This window comes from Gavia stellata, chromosome 17 (assembly GCF_030936135.1).
Source record: "Gavia stellata isolate bGavSte3 chromosome 17, bGavSte3.hap2, whole genome shotgun sequence".
NCBI lineage: Eukaryota > Metazoa > Chordata > Aves > Gaviiformes > Gaviidae > Gavia > Gavia stellata.
Window position 1 is genome coordinate 9,085,186 of NC_082610.1, and position 15,358 is coordinate 9,100,543.

Genomic DNA, 15,358 nt, shown 5'->3' on the forward strand with positions numbered 1-15,358 from the left:
ACCTGAGTTATTCTCGAAATGGCTTTTTGTGTGTTGCCATATAAAGGTCTGGGCGCTGCCCGCCTCCCGCCTGGCTGGCAGCCTGCGAGGCTCTCCCGCTACCTGGCAAGCGGTTGCCCCCAGCCTTCTCCTGAGCGCGGGCCAAGGGCGGGCTGAGCCGGGGCGCGGGGCACCCCGGCTGGGAGCCCTGGCGAGCTGGAAGCGTGTCGTAACGAGCGGGGTTAGTGTGCGGGAGCCTGCGTTTGGGGGCTTTAATTTAAGATGCTGCGAGAAACTTCTGTGAACTGAGCCGTCCTAAAGACGGAAATTTAGCAGAAGGATAACGTTTCCCCTCGTGAAGAATCCCGCTGCAGCCGGCTGTGTAAGAAGACTGTTATTTTCAATGCCCTAACCTTGTTTTCTCATCCAAAAAAAAAAAAAAAAACCAAAAAAACCAAAAAACCCCCCAAGATTAAAAAAACCCCGCTTCTTGCTTAAAAAAGAAACGTATAGCTATAAATCATTTCTTTATACCTTAACTTTGTAGCTGGGCTTTCTCTCTATTTTTTTTTTTTTCCCGAGGACTCCTAATGCTATTAATTTGTCTAAAACTTTATTCCGGGCTGTCTTGAATTATTTCCCTTCTCTATCCTTTAAAACATTTTCATAATAAGCGTGACTCCGGACAATGTTTGATTTGTTTTTCTCCCCTCATCCCGGTTTAGACTGAGACATTAGCTGAATTCCCTGGGGGTGATTGGATGCAATTCGCTGAAAGTCGACAGGCACGTCCTGGATGTTAGAAATTCACTTTTCCTCAACGTGACAAGGCTGAGTTCGATCTACAATTGTATTTGAAAGGGCAATGAGCGGAAAGATCTCCCATCATTAAAGCCTCCCTCTTCTTTAGCAAAATAACAAGATACTTCATTTGCACACAAACACTCAGGGAAAAAAAAAAGAATCCCCAAACCCCAACCGACCCGCGATAACTCTTTAATAAATCGCTATCTCCGCATAATTTGGGAGGGGGGGACGACATATCAAAAGGTATCGGAGGTCCCCCAAAGCGCCCATGTGATCGAGTTGACTTTTTACTTTAAATCTTGAATAAGATGTGAGTTGTAACAAGGGGATTTGCACTTACTCCATGACCCTTGTAATTGGATTAAATATAGACTGAGACGTACAAAAACATACCAAGATTGACACCTGCCAACTGGACTTCCTTATGATTGATTGTGATGCTTCGTGCTGGCAACAATAATGAAATAAATTGTATGGATAAAACAGCACATTTGTCATTTCCGTGCCATAAGAGAGGAAGGCAGCGTGTTAGGCAAGCTGTTATCTGACAGGCACGAACAGCAGACACAACTAAAGAGCTAAACAAGGATTCCAGACATTGACAAGACAAATTATAACTTGTCACAACCTTTTTAAATTCAGAAGTTTTCAATTAACATATATATTGCTGTTACATATAAGATCGGCTGGACTTAAAACATAAACAGGCAGGGACGGAGGGCGTCGGGGGGCCGCGGCAGGCTGCGGCGCCGGCGCTGCCCCGGCTGCCGGCGCTCACCGCAGCCGCGGCCCCGGGGACGACGCCCCACAGCCGCCCCGGGAGCCGCCCCGCCGCCCCTGCCCCCGGGGACGGCTCTCCCGGGGCCGCCGCCGCCGCCGCCGGGGCCGGGCCGTGGGACGAGCCGGCGGGGGCTGCTCCCGCCCGCCTTTGTCCGCGCCCGCCGCCCGGCCGCGGCGCGGCGCGGAGGGGCGCGGAGGGGGGGCCCGGCGCGGGCAGCGCATGGCGCGGCGGCGTACCGGCGCCCCGGGGACAAACCACCGGCCGCTCAGCGCGGGCTGCAAAAGGCGGGCGGCGGCGGTGTGTCCCGCAGGTGACTGACTGGGATTTACGGCTCCCGGCGGCTGTTGGCGGCGAGGGGGTGGACGCGGCGCAGGCGGGCTGCCGCGCTCCTCCGCGCCCCGCCGCACCCGCGCAGCGCGGCCAGCGCCGGGCTGCCAGCGCCGGGCTCCCGGCAGCGGGCCGGGCCGCGCCGGGCGGGGCTCTCCGCCTCCGCCGCCCGCGGGGCCCCTCCGGGAGCGGGGAGGGAGGCAGCCCCCCGGGACGCCCCTGGAGGGAGCGGGGCCGGGGCTGGGACCCACACCCGGCACCAGCCCCGCGCCCCCGCGGGGACCCCGTCCCTCGGCTGCCCACGGCCACTCGTGACCGGGCTCTCCCCAGCCCGGCCCCGGGGTCCCAGCGGGGAAAAGCCGCGGTCCTGCCGGAGAGGGGGACGTCCCCTGCGGGGTGGGGGCACGGTGGCAGAAGGACTTGGGTTTGGGCTGGGGTTTCCAGGGTGCCCAAACCGGCCGCGTGCCCTGCCGGGGGCTGGGGCCGGCGAGGCGGGTCAGCGTCCGGGTTTGGGCCGTCTGGTCCCCGCCGGGTCGGTTCTGGGTGAGCTCTGCCCTTCCCGGTGCGCTGCGAGGCGGGAGCGGGCTCACCGGGGCACGGACCCGAGCCCCCCCGCCCCAGCCCGCTCCTGTCGCGACCCCCCCAAGCTGCAAGATGCCAAGGAAAGAGCCGAGCGTTTCCACCCAGGACGCGGTGCGCTTTGCCCGGGGAGATGCTGCCCTGACCCGGCCCGGCCCGGCCGGCATCCCCCGGGAGCAGAAAGCAATCCTGGCTCTCCCTGAAAACTGTCGGGTCCCACTCGAGGGGCAACTCCAGCGTTTACACAAGTATTTTTCATCCCCGTTTCTTTTGTCTGAGCGGTTTCTGCCGGGTCCGAGGTGACGAGCGGTGAAGTGCGGGGCTGCCGCGACGCGGCTCTCCCGGCCATGGCCGGGGGCAGAGAAACGGGCCCTCCCCCCAAAACCCCGAGTCCCAACTTGGGAAAAAATAACTAATATTCTAAGGCGACCTTTCCATTTGCTGTAATTACTGCCGAACTCATTCCTCTAAATTAAATGCTGCAAGTGATTTGAATCCTTGTAAAGCAAAACCCAAGTTCCATCGAATTAGTTGTAGCCTGCCTGCTTTCCCCAGTGACTGCATCTATTAACATTATAATCTCAAACACCATTTTTTATGTAACACTATTGTTAGTAAATCAACTCCTCAGGTCCACAGAGACGCTGACCCCTGGCAATTCAGTGAAAGTGTAATTATCTCCCCGAATCTTGGACAGATTTAAGAGATTACATTTCAACTAAATCTATATCAATGCTAATTTTTTCCAGACTCCAGGTGCTAGGCACTCCGAAATGGTGTTTCTGCCCAGCAGAATGGGTTACAAAGAGGAGAGGGCTTGCTGTGGAGAGGGCCAAAAGAAATGAAGCCCCACATAAAATTACACCTATTTTTTGCTACAAAACCTGGTTCTTGTATGGCAAAGTTAAACAAAGCAGCTATGCTAAATTAGCGTTAAATAAAGGCTAGTTTAATGCTCGGTTACAGTCAACTGGTGTATATTTGATGGCTAATTGTCTATCAAAATTAAAAAGAAAAGAACAAATGATTCGTTATAAGAAGGTGTTAAAAGCTTCGACAAAAGGACATTTCACAAATATAATATCTGTGGATGGCGAATTGTCCTTTGGAAGCTTTTTTAATGTAGTAAAGGCCTGGGACTCCCTAGATATGAATAATGGGGTGAAACGCGCTCTTTTATTCGGAAAGAGCCTCTTTTACACCAGGCGCTCTAATAAACCGGCAAGGACAATATTCCGGGAGGAACGGGGACCCGCGTTGCTGTGATTTCCGACGGCCACTTAAATAAATAATGCCCCGGCAGTAAAAAGGCATTGAAATGTTATTTGGTTTGCGCTTAAAGAGACCTAAGCGCCTTCCCGGAGGAGAGCCGCCCTCGCTTGCGAATCAACCGAGAGCAGCGGGGAGAGAACAGTATTTGTAGGGCTGCGGGGACGGGGACGGGGACGGGGACGGGGACGGGGACGGGGACGGGGACGGATCCCGCCCGGGTGCCCCGCGGCCGGGCGCGGTGCGGGGCCGCCCGCTCCGCCTTTCTTTCTTTCTTTATCAGAGGAAGGGGCCAGGAAATATTCGGGGAGGCGGGGAGCGAGGGAGGGAGAGCAGCAAAAACGAGCGGCAGAAACGGTAAACCCAACCGAAAACCTGTTGTGCGCAGTTAATTACAGAGGGTGGCGGCGAAGCGGGCGCAGAGGCAGGGTCAGCCCCGCCGCCTCCGCGGGCGCGGAGCCCTGCGCGGCAGCTCCGAGCGCGGAGGCTGGGGGTCCGCGCCCCCGCGGAGGGCGTGTGGGAGAGCCGGAGTATGCAAAAAAGCCCCGACTAAATCATGCAGCAAGAACGACAAACCGTCTGGAAAATGGACCCATGGAGCAGCAAGAATGTACTTTTTTATCTTTGACAACTTGTGTCCTAAAGAAACTATCTTGAAGATAATTGAAATGATTACAATTCATTGCTGCCTTACTTTGAGCAGGAACAGCCAAATAATGAAATCTTAGTAATACAGCAAAAATTTAATTTACATTACACCACTGCTCGAGGTTTCTTCTTTTTTTTTTTTTTATTTTCCTTTTTTTTATGCCAAGCTTCTCCTAGATTTTTTGTGCTCACACCTAATTCTGTACTTCGTTGCATTATTCATATTTTTCGGGGTTATTTTCCATCCCCTCCTGCCCTTTCTCCTTTAGTAATGGTCTGCTCTGAAGCTTCCAGGTGCAGGGGTGGGGTGGGGGGGCTCTGGAAGGAGCCGGCCAAAAGGCAAGGAGGGACCCCAAAACTAGCTGCAGTGAGGCCGGGGCGGCTGCTGCAGCCGGGCGGAGGAGCAGATGCCCCTGCCCTGCAGCCTGAGCGGAGGTTTCGGCTAACACCCCCTCCCGCAGCCCAGGCTGTTGCGGGAGGGGGGTGTTAGTTGAAACCTCCGCAGCTCAGGCTGCGATGAGCAAGGGCTGGGCAGGCAGGGTCCCCCCATCAGGGTCTGTCCCACCCGGGCAGTGGCGATAATTCATTTTTGGACGCTGTTCTGGGGCTCATTCCCTCCCTTATTATTATTATTATTACTGCTGCTACTACTATCATCATCACGATCACTGTCACTATCACTATCACTATTTACTACTAGTACTATTACTATTAATTACTTTTTTTGCCAGGAAAATGTTTCCTAGAAGCCATAGGGTGTCCCCAGTGATGGGGGGGGGGCGTTGGCTGGAGTGGTTTTTGCCAGAGCTTTGGGCTGGAGGAGGGCAGCAGGGCTCACCTGCCCCGGGAAATGCAACGGAGCCAGAGTGACCCTCTGTCCCAAGATCCCCCTGGTCCCCCCCTGGCACCCCCGCAGCCTCCCTCGCAGTTATCGGCCGTGGCGCTGCCCGGGGTGCCCAAGCCCCTTTTCGGCCTCTCGCCTCGCAGATTGTGTGGGAGGCAGCCTGCCTTTTAATCCAAGTCAGAAATGGACCAGGATACATCGTCAGTGAAACTAACTGTTTCTAAAAAAAAGACCATCTGGTAATTGTCTTCCTTTAGATCTTCCCTTAATTATGCTTTTAATTAAAGATGGTTCAAGGCATTGGACCACATGAAGGGCAGTAATTACAAATTACATTACAAACCCAACAGATGTAGCTCTATCTGCTGGGAAAAAGGTACCGGAATAAAATTTGACTAAACTTTAGGATAAATTAATCCGCTGCCTTGAGAACAGAAGCACATTTTTTATTATGCAGACTCTAGCCAGGATTTAAGTTCTCTGTCATGATTGTTTTCATATTTCTTTGACATCTATTGATTTGGAGGCAGCTGCAAGGCTTTGTCACAAGAGAGAAGAGCAGTCACAATATATTAGCTTGATGGCATAACTCGAATATGAGTAGGAAGGATAGAAACATGACAGGGAGCCACGTGACCGAGTGATGGGTCTCCAACAAAATAAAGAAATTAATTTTTAATAAAAAGCTTTAAAAATACCACAGCTAGTGCAACAGCGAGGGGAACGACAGAACTCGATAATTATCGAGCGTTGGAGCCTCTGAAATTTAGCCCCGAAGACTAGGAGGGGACAGGCTTTTAATTTCCAGTTAGGACTTGTGCATTGGGCAGAAGTCGCAAGGAGCAAAGCCCCAGCAAAGGGCGCGCTTGGCCAGAGCCCACCCTGCCCCGGGAGCCAGCCCCGGCCTGGGGACGCTGGGGCACCCGCCTGCCACGGCAGGGCTCCCCTTCCCCGCCAGGCGCTGGAAATGAGCATCCCGTTTCGCCCACGATCCGCTCAGAGGCAAAACTGTGAAACCCCAGGTGGAGTTAATGTAAAGCCCCCTCGGTGAGCGGATGCAAAGCAATGCAGACCCGATAGCCTCTGTAATGAGGGAAGGCAGTGTAGGCTCAAAGATTTCCAGAGGGAATATCGCCCCACTAATCTGTGGTCACTGATGGCTCCGGATAAGCTACTTATAATGCATATTGCAGGGCTGCAGGAATACAGGCGTATGAACTCTTTTAAAATGACCTGGTTTGCAGAGGCTGGCTGGTACATCGGCAGAAGATCAAGAAACGACGGGCGTAAGGGTTTACAAAACCCAGTTCTGGTTCAGTGGATAAAGACATCACTGATGATCAAGGGGCTGTTTTTAAGTCTACCTCCAGTTCAAAGTATGTGCCTCTCCTGCGTTTTGCCAAAATCCTGTGCTAAATGTATAACTGGGAGCTCAAAGTATTTGAGCAGGTTTGGGCAAGGTAGCAGAATTTCCCTGTCTGGGGGAGGCTGTTTGTTAAAAGCAGTCATTGAAGTCAAGGTGGAGAGCGGGGACAGTGAGGATTCACATGTCAGACGCTCCATCAGACCATTAAAAAGAACTTAAGTTGGGATGTTTTGTCTTCCCCTCTCCCAATTCCACCTCTGTGGGAAAAGCACAACAAAAATCCGGCCAGCGCCTTAACGGGGGGGGGGAGGCTGTCTCCCCTTCAAGCCGCAACACAGTCTGTGACGCCTTTGGCATCTCTCAAAGGTGAAATTGGACACAGGAGACTTTGGGTGCAAGGCTGCTCGGAGTTCCCCCTTTTTGCCTGCAAACACTTGCACCTGCCCCCCCCGAGACCTTACTGACTGCGGGGGCAGCGCACGGGCACCCCGAGTGCTCAGACTAAACGCATGTGTGGTCATATCACATCTCTGGCTTCCCTCTCACACACGTAGACACAAACGGTGATGCTCTTCCATCCTTCCCAGGCATGATTTCCAGCACGCCTCTGCTTAGCTGAGCACGACGGGACCTGGCCCAGCTGCTCTCAGCCCCAGAAGATGCCGCAGCACAAACCAAAGACAGATTAATGCACATACACACCCCTCGCACCCCACCTCAGCTACACATTCACGCTTTCACGCACCCTCTGTTAATAGTGTCACATTTTTCCTTCTGAGGAGTGCTAGCCCCTGTGAGCATCTAACCCGTTTTCGTACCGATTTCTGGATTTCATGTTGGGTGCAGTGGAGAAATATGAACAGCTCCTCAGGGCTCCTCGGGGCCCTTGTGTCAGGAAGGTAGTTATTTGGGCAGACCTCTTCAAATGCTTCTTAATCAGCCGACTCTGGGTTTCCAGTGATACTGTAATTCACGATCGCCAAGTGTCAGTAGGTATGGTTACACGGATACAACCTGCAACACACCACAGGTCCCAGACTCTCCTTTCATTTTAAAATGAGCAAACATAACACTCCTTTATTCGTTCAGATTTTACCCCTGTATTTTGCTATCATTTCCTGCCTTCTAAACGTGACCCTGATGACAAAATTCCATATCAGAAATGTAGAATAATTTCAGGTTTAAAAATTTTGTTACTGTGAAAATTGCATATGTTATCCAGGAAAACCTATGTATCTAATACAACTAGTCTATGTAAGATTATAGATCTTCCTGAAAAGCTCATACTGCTTATTTACAGAAACATTCTGTATGTCTTTGCAGATCAGTAAACAAAAACTTTTGCCCTGAATTGCAGTAGTGTTTTTAAATCAGATTCGATATAGAGTATAGATATACTAAAATATATTTATATTCTATATTTATATATGTATAGTCTATATTTATATTCTACATAGAATACATACACATTTAAATAAACCCATATATAGAATATATTTTTATTATATATGGAATATATAGATATAGAATCTAGATTTCTATAATACTTTGCTTCTTTGTGATTCGATTGCACTGCCTATGGTCCCATGTGTTGCCATTCAGAAACGATGCAATGTGCTACTGGTCAAATGTTTCTTTGTGAAATATGTGAAGGACTACAGATGTTTCACTGCTCTGCTGGGTAAATCGCAGACCCTTTTTGGTGACGTGATCTGTACTTGTTTACATAGCAAGTAAGCAAGTGAGGCGTGCTTTTCTTTGAGTTGCAAGACTCGCAGATATAAGGTTAAAGCCGTATATAGAGCTCGGGCTTTCACAGGTCTGATCCAAAGCTTGCTGATGTCATGGACAAATTCCCAGGTACAGGTGATACAGTCACCAGGCTGAAATCACAGCTTGCACTGTGCATGATGGTGTTTATAACAGTAACTGAATACCACAGGTTTTATTTCTGTTCTTCTTTCATGACCAATATTAAGCATATTTTTTTCTATTGTATAAAATTGAGTTTTTCTTGAAAAATGAGAGTTATTATAGCTATTAAGTGTGGAGAACGTACAGTCTTATATATGAATAACCTGGTTCTGGGGGTCTGCCCAGTACGTGGGGTAGGGATTGAAAGCAGACAGCAATTGAAGTACGTGGAAGAGTCTGTGTCTTTAACAGCGTATCTCACAGCCACGATCGCTATTCACGTGTGAATCGTATTTCATGCAGTAATGATATTGCATAAACTAGCAGTTTCAGAGGTGTAGAGTAGATGCAATAATGCCAGCCTTTTTCGGCACAGAAGAGCATGTTCTTTGGAGTTTCTCTGAGCTGATGTTGTCTGCGGAGGGTCATGAGTTGGGAACGTCCGCACAATTCACAGTGGCAAAACCCAGCTCTGCAGGTCCGTCTAAGTGACCAGAAAATCCTTCTGTCAGGCTGCCGTGCACTTTGTGAAGCCACGTTTTTAAACATGCATATGGATGGAATGTTGTAATTTTTATCCAGTTTTAAAGACAGATTGTCTCAATAACATGTAATCACAGCAAACAAAGGGTGAGAAAATACTCTCTCCAAGCAGAACAGAAGCAAATTTAACACTTCCATAAACCACTGACAATTACTTCCCTGGGCATAGCAATGTCACATTTTTAAGGTGTAATATTTTGGAGTTCAGTCCCTGTTAGATGTTTGTGTTAGGCATTGTATTCGGGGTATACCTTGCTCAGTGGTAGCAACTTCATCCGGAGCAGGTCAGATATCGGAGGCTTTACATGGAGACTGGAAAATTGCCCATTCTGCACCTCTGCCGACGTGTTCGTTCCAGTTAGGTTTGGGAATAGATTACGAGTTGTGTAAAGAAAGAATATATATCGATACAGTCATCTTAGAGTAAGTGGGGAAAACTTGAAGCTGCTGTGGTGTTTGGAGTAACAGGAATAGCCCCTGGGGACAATACCCAGGGTATTTGTGGGAACTCCTAGTAATTCCAGGGTGTATTTATTACAGGGCTTTTCAGTGTAATACCCAAATACCTTGTCTGTGTGTGTATTAGATCTTAAAGATTAACTGAAACCTGAACATTTCTTCATACATTTTTACTTTTTCTGATTAATTTAAAATTGAAAAGTTCGAGATGTTGTTAGGAACTTTTCCCTGCTTTCTTTAGCAAGTTATTCACTTGTCCTTAGCCAATGAGTTGCAATCCATTTATTGTAAACATTTACATTGCCTTGAAGTTCAGTTACATAAAACATTGTGTAAGTGTGTACATTTGGAGGACTCTGTGTGTGTGTGTGCGCGCATTCACACAGCTATAGACTATTTTCTGGGTCTCTCAGAGAGAGAGTATTTCTTTTTGTTACAAGGACACATTTATCTGTATACAATCTGTTGTGGGGCAAGTATTTCAAAGGGATAACACTACACATACAAACTCCAGATAAAGATAGAGCAGGACAGTATTTTTTCTGTACAGTTTATGTCCATTTTACAAACAAGATTTACTGATTGGTGCTGAGAGCCCAATGCTTCCCTCACACCACCACGCCACCAAACCCCATCAGTAATTGTGCCTACGCTTGTACAATACGAGTGGAGTCCAAAACAATGCACATTGGGGCAAAGCAGGAACGTTCACAATGAAGCTGTTCTCCTTTTATTGTCTTAAACAAGAAAACGATGTTGGTCTCTCTGCAAGTACCTGGCTGTTAACTAGTGGTGTGTACCACAGCTGGGTTTTGAAGGACCCACTCGTGGTCCTGAGCCTCCTCAGCTGGACAGCAGCAGAGCACTCTCCGCCTACATTAACTTTTACACCGTTTCCCCAATGAATCAGAAATCCAAAAGCAAACCCCATCACTCAGAGACAATGTATAGATTTGTCACAGTCCTTGGAGAACTGAGAATCCTAAAATCAATGACTGGATTACACTGATGCATATTTGTAGATGTCTCATCTGTGATAGATACAGTATTGATAGGTTGCTTCATTTTGGCAAAGCGTTTCAGATCAGCATGTGGGAAGGTACAGTGGAAGAGTAATTACATTTTCTGGTGTGAGAAATACTTCTTAAGGAAGCCGAAGCCATGGCATTTGATGTGGCTGTAAATTGCTGCTACCTCCTGCAACATGTCTGAGCATACATTTGATTATGATATCGCTGTGCTATGTAAGTTTTTGCAATAACAACCATACATTTCTGATTCAAGCACTGGGACGGAGAGACACATAGAGCATATGTGCGTGTGGACAGGGAGACAGAGCCTTCCCTGGAGATGTACATTTCAGATATTTGATGCTGCCATTTCACTACAGATTTCTCCAGGTACACATACCCCGTTAATACTAAATAGTGTGATGTGAAAAATCTCGTGAAGAGTGAAATCGGTGGGACTATTAGGACATTAAAAAAAAATCAGGACTGTAATATTTTATGTTATATTTTATGAGCAGTAGGACTTTACATTGCCAGTAATAGTGGGGTTTTGGGGAGTAAGGGGGTTGTGGCTTGGGTATAAATTGCTTTTTAGAACTGATATTGTTAAATACAAAGACTTAGAGGATACAGAGCAGCGAGCAATTGCTACACGCATCAAACAGAGATCCATATTGATCTAAATAATATGTGATTAATACTAACCACATCTGGCAGAAGCGTGCATCATAGCCCAAAGCCAGATTTACACCTAGATGTGAAAACAGAGACTAAAGCTGTGCGGAGGAAAGCTTAGTCTCTCTGAGGACGATAGAAGTTGCCGTTGCCCCCCCCCTTCCCCGTCTGCTGCTCGGTGTTTTACCGCAGACATCACTTACTCGATCCACAATCTGCAGGTAAAAGGAAAGAGATATGACTCAGATATTGCAAATTTTGCAGATTTTGCACTTGGATGTCCAGGTTTTCCAGATGATAAGGTGTTTTTCTAAAGGTTTTTCATGAAGTCCCAGTATCCTGTGTGATTTCTCTCTGAGTCACATTCCAAATCCCCCTATTTAAACAAAAATCTCCCCTTTGTCAGATTTTGACTACCAGCCATAACATCCTCAGATGGTTGTTTCAAAATCTGCCGTACAGTTTGTGCACAAACACGCAGCTCGCATTCGTCAGTAAGTGTGTGTCCCAGGCTCTTAAATTCATGAGGGTGCAATGGAGGCTCAGGCACATCAGTAGGTGTTGAAATTCTTAGATAATAAGGAATTTACAGCAGCTTTATCACTGTTTTTTTTTCTTGTCTTCAGCCATGCCCTTAGCAATGTTTATCGCGCATAGCCATATTCCTTGTGTATTTGGAGGAGAAAATTAAGCATCTATGTTACCTGTATATCTCTTGGAGCCTATGCCTGAAGCAAGATTAAAAAAGGATCTAAAATTAAGGGAGTGTTACATTTTCCTTACAAATACTATCCAAAGAACGAAGCTGATACAAATAGTGGGCTTTATAGTACATAGGTATAACCAAATGAATTACTTTTAGATACCACCCTAACAGTTCCAGTTTGAATCAAACCAAACCACTGAAAAAAGCTGTGATAAAGGCAGGAACCATCAGGGAGGAAGAATAGATGTTAAGAGAGAGGAAAGTCTAATGAAAGGAAACCCAATATTGACAGATTATGTAGAGCAGAAGGAGATGGGGTAGAAAAACGCAGTCACACACAGACAGAAATATGCTGTTTAGCAGGAGGGGGCAGCTACATAAGCCAGCTCCAATTCGCGCGGTTTGCACTTCCCCTAAAACCGAAGGCAAGCTCTCTTTACCGCAGAAAACTTTCTGGAGCCCTGAATCCTTGGAGGGAAAGGATGCAAAGGCAACAAACGCAGAGCCTTCAGTGAGCTCTGAGCCACGTACAGCCCGCCTTCCTGCACACCGGGCTGGCACTTCTTTGCGGGTCCCACAGATCCAGTTAGGTTTGGTTCCGACATGAGGTGCTGCCCGCGTGCCTCAGCCTGAGAGCGTGGGACGGAACCTGCAGCGACCTCTGACAGTGCAAGGGGGGCCCAGCCAGGCTTTGAAACAATTTCTTTGTAAGTTGTCCCTGAGACAGACAGTGTTTGCTGGAGTGAGGGGATGGTCCTTGAGGGGTGCTTCTACAGACCCTGCCCCTAAAAATATTCTGCGTGTGCTTTTGCAAGGGATTTCACCGGGGTTCTGAGCTTCCTCGCTGTGAGCAGAGTTAAGGCTCCACCTGAATCTTTGCAGGCTCAGGCATCTGTATCTTAATTATAAAGCGGCATCCATGGATGTAACTGATCTTTGGTTAAGAAAAATCTTTGTATATCACATCTAATGAATGCGTGGTTATGGTAACAACGGAGCAAAGCAGCCCTTGCATTACAGAGCTTCTTAGAAATGAATTGGACTCAGGATCGATACGCTGTTTTGCAAATGACTTTCATCTCATGTTACATGGAACAATTTTATTTTACTGATATGAGATACTCCAAAGCAATAAAGACTCTCCCAGTATTTGGCGCTTGCTTAATACTAGTAATTTATGTTGATTGTGTGCACTCTGCTTTTAGACACTATTCAGCCATCTATAAATCAATCACCTGAGGAAATTCATTGAGAAAACTGCAGAAATGCATTTTTGAGCACAAATCTCTCACTCAGTAAAATGCTGAAGTTTTACTAAGTGGATTTTACCTCCAGGAATAAAACATTGCATGCATTAGTTTTGCACATTTTTAATTATATTTTATTGCCCAGCAAAGCATATCCACAAATACCCTCATGTGTATAGAGAGCTGGTACCGCGGCAGAGCAGGTCTGCGCCTGTGTCTGAAGGGGTCACTGGAAACTAGATGTGCAAGTTCCCATACAGCAGCATAAGCCCACTGAATATTAACAGCGGTTTATATAGGCTGCTTCAGTGCAGATCAGATGTAGCAAAAAAGTCTTCCAGCTTGCACATAAGTGGTAAAAATACAGAAAAGCATTACACAGACAGCAACTGCTTTTGAAACGTTAACATCATGGTCACAGTCAGGTAATCATTTTGGAAGGCTCTTGGGCGATAGGTTCGTGATATGGATTAAAAGGCAGAAAAAATGCAGTGTTAAGTAATGCGGCTGTACTCTCCCAAGCACAAACCAATACCAGGAAAACACACTGTTACACTCCAAGCATTTTTTTATCAAGGTGAGAAGGTGTTTGTAGATGTTCAGCATCCAGGAGCCGCCTGAAACCCTTATGCCTGATTTTCAGAAGCTTTGTACCCCTGCCTCTGGGAGGAGGAGAGCCCTGCACGAATGCTCCTGCAAACTGCTAAGCACTGGCAATTTTCGGTTGCTGTAAAAGCTTGATACATAGATATATTAAAAAAATAAATATACATAAATAAGAAAAAAAAATATATATAAAGGAGAGGCCAGATGCTGTCTCAAAATTGTAAAGTGATTTCCTAAGTTATTTTCACTCGTATCTGCAAAATATTATCAAAATATTATCTCCATAGTGCAATAGGAAAGGGAAAAGATCAGCCTTGGAAGGTCTTAGTCTCATTGATGATTTCCTCTTGCAACAAGAAAACCTACCCACACCTCCAACTTTAGGAAGACCAAATATACTCACAGAAATCCCCACTAGTCTCTGCCCTGAAGCCAGCTTCTTAACTTTAGGATCACTTTTATTTAAGTTTCTTACACTTCAGCAAAATGCAGCAGAGCTTGACAAATTCATTTTGCAAGAGAAAGTCTGCTACGACTTGTTTTCTTTCTGGTTTTGAAATGGGGACGCCGTGGAAAGCATTCCTAAAAAAAAAAAAAAAAGATTTTTTTCACCACAGTTAAGCTAAATTTTACAGGGACTGTAGCACACTATGCTGTACACCGGCAAATATTGGTGTTGGTTAATAGGCAGCGTTGTCAAAAATCCTTGTATACGTTTCAGGTGCAGTTCAGTTATTTGGGCTTACAGGTTTTACCTTCTTAGGCAAACAAAATTATTTTATTTTGTAAATAAGATCTTTTGGAATGCAAAGTTACAACTAGTTTTTGAATAGCAAGAAATTGTTATTAGAAACTAACAAATTCTGTCAGGACCTTGAAATTATAAGTCTGCATTGAACTGGATTGCTCATTCAGTGTCTTTGACTTCACTAAGAAGGTCAGACCAGCAGTGAGTACAGATGTCATAAGATAAGGTTAAAAATCCAAGCAAAAATATGGAAAACGTGCGATCCCCAAACTCTGCAACTCAACGTATATTTAAAAACCCTCAAACCCCTTCTTGGGTAAGAAGCGATATCTGCAGAAGATCTAAGTACAATTTTCTTCTAAAGAAACAATTCAGAGACAGTAGTTGGTGGCAGAGGCCATCTAAGGAGGAATGAGATTATATATGGGTTCACCAGGACTGTCCATATTTCGCACAGGGGCTTGTCTGCAGACAGTGGGATGGATCAGGCAGGACGGACACGTGTCCTTGCGAGTCCCCGTCCTGAACTGCAGAACTGCGCTTGAACAGCAGGAGCCAGCTCAGCCGTCCCCGGGAAAAGGCATTTGGGGCTCGTTTCTCATTTAGGCTACCAAATGGTATGAGGAGCTTCACAGAAAATGACTTATTGCATTGGTGCTGCAGAAAAATATCCCAAATATATGCTGTGCCTGCCCTCTGTGGTCTGGGATCCTGGTAGCTGAAACGGGGGCTGGGGTGCAAGGCAGCAGTGGGATGTGCCCAGCCTGGGAGGGTGCGGAGTTTGCACCCCAACCTTGTGGCACTGCCCACTGCGGGGACACGGTGTGACCGGGGTAGGCAAGTACTGAGA